This window comes from Macaca fascicularis, chromosome 2, assembly GCF_037993035.2.
Source record: "Macaca fascicularis isolate 582-1 chromosome 2, T2T-MFA8v1.1".
Lineage (NCBI taxonomy): Eukaryota > Metazoa > Chordata > Mammalia > Primates > Cercopithecidae > Macaca > Macaca fascicularis.
Genome location: NC_088376.1, coordinates 117,171,996 through 117,178,997, shown reverse-complemented (window position 1 = coordinate 117,178,997; position 7,002 = coordinate 117,171,996). Strand labels below are relative to the sequence as shown.

Here is a 7,002-nt window from a genome sequence, read left to right as displayed (position 1 = left end):
TCCCAATCTCACTTTCTGTCTCTTGTCTGTTCTCTTCTGTGGCCACTCTCAGGCAGGCTCTCTTCATGTGGTGGTGCTCAGCAGCTGCATTCTCTTCACAGCTTCAAAGCCAGTAGAACAGAGCCTTCCCCAAAGGCTCTGCTTGGCTCTAATGCCCATTGCTAAGCCAATCTCTGTGGCTAAGGGTGGGGGACATGCAATGCTCTGACTGACCAGGCTCATAGTATTCACACAGTCAGCCCTTCATATCTGCGGTTCTGTATACATGGATTCAATCAACCGCAGATCTAAAATATTTGTTTAAAAAATATTCCAGCAAGGGGGCAACAAGGAAGTTCTTAAGAGCACAGCTGGAAAGAAGCTGAGTTACAGACATGCTGCCAAAATAATTTCTTCATGCCAAAATAATTTCTTCATGCCAAAATAATTTCTTCATGCCAAAATAATTTCTTCAAAGCCCAGACTTGCCGTACCCTGTGACCTCAAGACTCTGCTCAGGGAAATTAGCAGAGCCATTCTCAAAACCAACCCATCAAACATGACCCAGTTTGCAGCAGTTTATTTTAAAGAACTTATTAGGTGTAGAGAAGGGAATACTTCTCTGGATGAAGTGGTCAGAGGGAACGGAATCTAAAGTACCCACACAGATAGAAAAATCTACAGACAAAGACAAGGACAATGTAACCTGAAGAGGATATAGTGACAAAACCACCCAGTTTCCATCAATTTATGCTGAGCTAGGCACTGAGCAAACTGAAGCAGTTTGTGTTCCTTCTTCCAAACCAGCCACCCCTAAGACTACTACCCCATCCTCATAACCATCTCCAATAGCTGTTTCACCAGAGTTTGCCTATGTCCCAGCTGACACAGCTCAGTTTGCTTCTCAGATATTAGCAATGGCAGCAAGTGAAGCAGGACAACCACCACCATATTCTAACATGTGGACCCCTTATTGTCTAACTGATAAGAATCAACAAAGTCACCCATCACTGCCACCTGCACCTGGGCCTTTTCCCCAAGCAACTCTCTGTCTATCTAATCCTAAGGATCCACAACTTCTGCAGCATCCAACAAAAGTCACTTCTCCAACTTACAAGATGATTCAAGACAGTAAGATGAGTGCCCCACCTTTTATCTTAGTAGGTTCAAATGCTCAGAAAGCACAGGAATGGAAACCTCTTCCTGGACATGCTGTGGTTTCAAAGTCAGAAGTCTTGAAGAGTTATGCTGCAGCATAAGTGCCCATTGCTGTTCCTGCAGATAAGAAATTCCGGAAACATAGCTTAAGTCCCCAGAATGCTCGTCTTGCTACAAGTGGAGAAGATGTCCCCAGGCCAGAGAGCCTTGTTTTCTTTCTGTTGCTCTCTCAGTAGAAGGTGTAGCTTTAAAAAGTTCAGGATCTGGTGACAAATGTGCTCCCTTTGGAAGTTATAGTATTGCTTGAGAGATAAATGTGACTCCTGCTCACAAAGTTCACAAAGCAGAAACTTAAAACTCATCCGGAAATGACACTGTTTGGGTCAACAAACGTTCAGGGAGGAGTCTGCCACCAAGAGTAACATATCAATAAACTTCATACAGTATAAAAAAATATATATATTCCACAAAGGTTTGGAAAGCAAACTTGAATTTGCCGCGCAACAAGTACTAGGATGAATCCACACACATGAAGTGATGTGTAGGCATTGTGTTAGGTATTATAAATAATCTAGAAATGATTTAAAGTATATGGGAGGATGTGCGTAGGTTATGTGCAAATACTACACCAGGTTATATCAGGGACTTGAGCACCCACGGATTTTGGCATTTGTGGGGGTCCTGGAACAAATCCCCTATGGATACTGAGAGACGACTGTAAATCCTCTGGAGCAGATGGACTGAAAATGACGCTGTTTCTTTCAGAAAAGGGAATGAGGGAATGGACACTGGATGCCTGTATTAGGGCCCTTAACATTAGCTGCCATAACAAGCAATCCCACATATCCATGGCGTGGCTCAACAATCAGTTGTATTTTTCACTCGTGCAAAGTCAAATGCAGAGATGTTCTGGTTGGGCAGCTCCCTTGGCAGCTCTCCACCAGCACTGACTCAGGAAACCAAGCCTCTTCCATCTTGGGCATGCTGCTACCCACATCACATAGTCTCCAAGGTTGTTGTCAAAAGGGCAAAGTGAACTGGATGAAGCATAACTGCTCTCAGCTGCCTTGGCCTTGAAATGACCCAGCAGTCTGCCCTTGCATTCACTGGTGAGAACTTAGTCGCATGGCCCACACAGATGCAAGGGGGCTGGGAAATACAATTTAGCCACGTGCCTAGGAAGAGGAAACAGATTTGTGGCCACCTGGCTTATCTTTGATACAAAGGCAAACACAATCCATTTCAAATACACAGCCAGAACTGCCCACTGGCTCTACTCTGGTCAAACATTGAGTCAGGGACAGCAGCGTCCTGAGAGGTGATCTGGTTCCACTCTCTAATTGAACAGATGGAAAAGTAAGAAAAAAAGGGCCTTTCCCAGATCACTATACACTGATGTAAAGCACATGGATTTAACTAAGTGTCTCAAAAAGGAATAAAGAGGCATTCCCTCTCTGCAGATGCCAGAAACGCCTTCCAACTACCAACTTACAGAATCTTGCTCTTATCAAGAATGAGATAGTAGAAATGTGGTGGGTTTTATAGCCAGATAGCCCTGAATTCAAATCCTAGTTCTATCTCCTTCTAGACTGAACAAAGAGTTAAGCTCTCTGAGCCTCAATTTACTCATCTGCTCAACCACAATATTCCACAAGCATTCAATTCGTACCCTCTTCTTCTTATTTCCTACGGTAACACCAGTGATTCCTAGCATTTTCCAGGAGTGACTGATAGTTACTCTTGGGCCCAAGAGTATAATATCTTTTTCCCAACTTTTTTATCGTCAGGGCACTAAACCCAAAAATACTTCCACAGAAATCTGTAGAAGCTCTGAGGGTGAGGAAGTATCTCTTTGTAGAGGTGAATTAACCTTTGTATAGTAAACATTTTACTCCCAGAATGTACTTTGCTGATTCAATTATCACGGTTCCTGCTAGAACTTGGCTAGCTAAGCTGAAAATGGAGATATACTAGCTTCTCTCCAGGTCTTAAACAAGAATAATCACTTCTTCGTAGGAGGAAGTGGCTCCATTCTTGGAGGTGACCAAATTCTAGATCCTTTGCGAGCCTGTGCCTGGTAGACTACCATCTAGCAGGAGACCTCAACTCGCCGTTTGAACAGACCCTGACTCTCACTCCTCAGGCCAAAAGTGCACACCATGACTAAAGCATTAAACAAACTGTCTGACTCCATGTTTCCAGGTCCTTTCTAAGGAAACCAAGCTGTTTGCAAAGTCAAGGCCTTGACCAGTCTCAGTAGGACCAGACCAGGAGACTAGCTTTGTTTCCAACACCAATAGCCACCCCAGGGCTGTGCACAGCAGAGGCTCCCCCACCCTAGACAGCTCCCCAAACTCAGGATGGTCCTTCCCTTCCTTAACTCATCAAAACTTAACTTTGTTGCATGGCTCATTCCCTCTGATCTTTGCCAAGCTCTCAATCAGCCAACCAACTTGATAATGTGATTCAAGGCTGCCAGTGATAGCATTTCCCAAAGATCAAACATTCCTTTAAACAGAGGCCTCTTTGAGACAAACCACCTGCTTCAACCCCAGAAAAGTACATCTGAAAAGTAAGTTTGGTTGAGAAGGCATTTCTCTGTCTTGGGAATTCTATCAGTTTAGCTTTGTCTAAAAGTATGCTATATCACAAAAATTGACCTCAGGTCTTGAGGCATTCAGTGATTCCTCAAGGAACATGGCCACAGACACTGAATTCCCTCCACATTGAATTAAGCTTCTGGGCAGGGGGCATTATAATCGTAACGCATTCATCATATTTTGCATTTTTCTTGCCAGGCTACACAAAAGGTCATTATAAAGTTTCTTAAATTTCGTTTGGATGTTTCTTAGAGGAGGTCTGCATTGTGTCTATCCACACTTTTGGGAACATTATGGTTTCCTCTTCATAATACCAGCTTTTTAAAAGGCGTGCCTTTATTTTTATTTTATTTTTTTATTTTATTTTATTTTATTTTTTTGAGACGGAGTCTCACGCTGTTGCCCAGGCTGGAGTGCAGTGGCGCGATCTCGGCTCACTGCAAGCTCCGCCTCCCGGGTTCCCGCCATTCTCCTGCCTCAGCCTCCTGAGTAGCTGGGACTACAGGCGCCCGCCACCGCGCCCGGCTAATTTTTTTTTTGTATTTTTAGTAGAGACGGGGTTTCACTGTGGTCTCGATCTCCTGACCTTGTGATCCGCCCGCCTCGGCCTCCCAAAGTGCTGGGATTACAGGCTTGAGCCACCGCGCCCGGCCTTTATTTCCTTCTGTTTCCTTTTGCTGGCCTTCAGAGACCGAACCACAAAAGTGTGCCTGAAGTGTGGAAAGTGAAAACTGAGAAAGAAACATATTCATTCCACTTTGGGTTAGTTACTCTACGACTGACTCCTGCTTTTAAAAGGTACGTCGTGGTATTACGGGATGACAGAGATTTCTGTTCAGGATCCTGTCTGATAGGCTATAATTCAGGGCTTACTGAGAAAACAGTTAAGGGAACACTTCCTGGAGGAGCTCGCCACCCTCCCACGGGCCCTAAACCTTGATGATTTGCACCCCAAAATAGATCAGCACACATACCTCACTCCTGCCTCATTTCAGTTCCAGTCACACCTGGATCTTACTTGCATTTCATAAGCACTCAAATACTGGGGACCTTTCTTAGCAACAGACCTGCTTAAATTTCTATCAGGCAGACAAGGCACTGAGAGCTGAGGCCACTAACTCAGAGAACTGACCTCTAAATAGAAAGAGTCCTTGTTTTCATCCAGGCTAGGAGGGATGGAATCAATGTCTGTTCAACGCTCTGCCTCCCTGCACCGTGAGACAGCTCATACAGCAGAGACAGCCCTGGCTGGGGAGTCAGGAGACCTAGGACTCTGCCAAGAACAAGATGTGGTGTGACTTTCTGCAACCTACTGTCACAGCCTCAATTTCCTCTCTTGCAAAATGAGGTGGAGTGGGGAGAGTTTGGTCTAGGTCAAACTCAACCTTTCTGTTGCTGGGAGGTGGTGTGGGGGAGGTTTTCCCTTCCAAGAAACAGAAGAGAGGTTGGATCCTCTCCCTAAGAAAACATGCAGGGACCCAAATGTCACATAAATTGACGGCTTGGGAGTATTAGCTTAATAACCCTCAAGGAAGGTATTCTTAAAACCTTCTCTAGTAAAATGACAACAAAATAGTTGATTCTTCTTTTCAAAAACCTGATGGTCATCCTTGAGTGTTTTTACTCTTACCTCTGCCCACCCCAACATCTAATCCACCTCGATTTCCCCACTGTGCTAATGACACAAGACAGATCCAAAGGCCCAGGCACCCCCATCCATGCTGCCACAGCATCTGTCACACAGACACCTCTCCCTCTGATCTCCTACAGCCCATCAGTGGATTCTCCCTGCCCCCAGAGCTGGAGAGCTACTCTGCCTGGTGGCTTTCTATGGCCCTTCATGGTGAGGCTCTGGCTTGATCTCCCACCAGATTACCACCCAGCCTCATCCTTCTGCTTTCTGTTTCTTGTATTTGCCAAACTTGTTCCTACTTCAAGGTCCCTCTGCCCCCAGAGCTTCACATGGCTTTAAGGTCTCCATTCAAAGGCCCCCTTCTGGGAGAAGCCCTCCTACAGTTACTGGCTTGCCCGTCTTCCTGCCCTGGTGTTGTCACAGCACATATCACTGACTGGAATGATCCCATTTGAATAACCTTTCCTCATTTATCTTGTGTATGTCTGTTCCCTCCTTCTTCCACTCCTGCCACCAAAATGTAAGTTCTGCCAGAGGAGGGTCCCTACCTGTCTTGTTCACTCTGTAGTCTGGCTATGGTGGCTATATACTATGTATTTGCTAAACTAATTAAATAAATTATAGTCAAGTCATTCCTTTTCTATCGTGTAATAAGACTAGTAGACTGGCTCCTGTTTTTAAAAATATTTCCATTGATTTTCATGAAGACATCAGTAGAATGCCATTAATATAGCCCCTAGGATTTATTTCTCCAGATTAAATTTCTCTTATTCCTCTAATCTTTCTCACCAGCCTTACTCTTATCCTCTTAATCACTTTCCAGGGCCTTCCCTGGAGGCTCTCCAATTTCTCCTTGTCCTCCTGAGAAGCTGAATAACCTTGTTCTTACCGGGACCCACAGTGAACCTACAGCGGGGGTGGGGCAACAATTCTGCATGGCAGAGGGCTTAACAACGGAGGTTTCCTAAGCTGTCATAGATTCAGATGCAACCACGTTCTAGCTCAATGACCTTGTGTGTGTCACTTCCTCAGCTTTGGTTTCCTCCTCTGTAAAACAGGGCTGACAAAAATATCTCAAAGAGCAGTCTGTAGGGACGCTTCCAGGAGCTTTCTCCAACAAAGCACGTCGCGTAAGGCCTGATGCACACCAACACCTCAGTAAATTACAACTACTTACTAATAAATTAGCTAAAACTATAACCACTTTAACTAAACAGGGGACCATGCAGGATACTGAGCTGTATGCAGGCGACGCTCTACATGGTTTCAGATGTTGTCGGTGAAAAGAAAGGGTAAGCGAGAAGAAAGATTATTTATGAAAACCCTGAATGAAGCAAAGGGGGCATGAAAGACTGTCTAAAGCCTGTTCCTGGAGTGACAGGCACGAAACAGACTTCACTAATTGTAGTGTCCACAGTGAAAGAGCCACCTGAGCGTGCAATAGAAGCAAGCGTAGGGGGCAAAAGGCTCACCTGCCTGAAGGGAAAGAACACCTCCTTTTCATTCCTGGAAGATGAGCTCACACAGGGATGTCATCCAGGGTGTCACACACCTGCCTTTTCAAATGCAGAGCACTCCTCAGCCCTGGAAGGAGTGGCAGAGGCTTGACTCCACCTCCTTCGGAGGCCCCAG

General features: G+C 45.2%; 1 pseudogene; it reads left to right on the top strand.

The window, feature by feature from the left end:
• Positions 1-448: 448 nt before the first annotated feature.
• Positions 449-1,492, top strand: LOC102134782 (uncharacterized; annotated as a pseudogene).
• Positions 1,493-7,002: the final 5,510 nt, after the last annotated feature.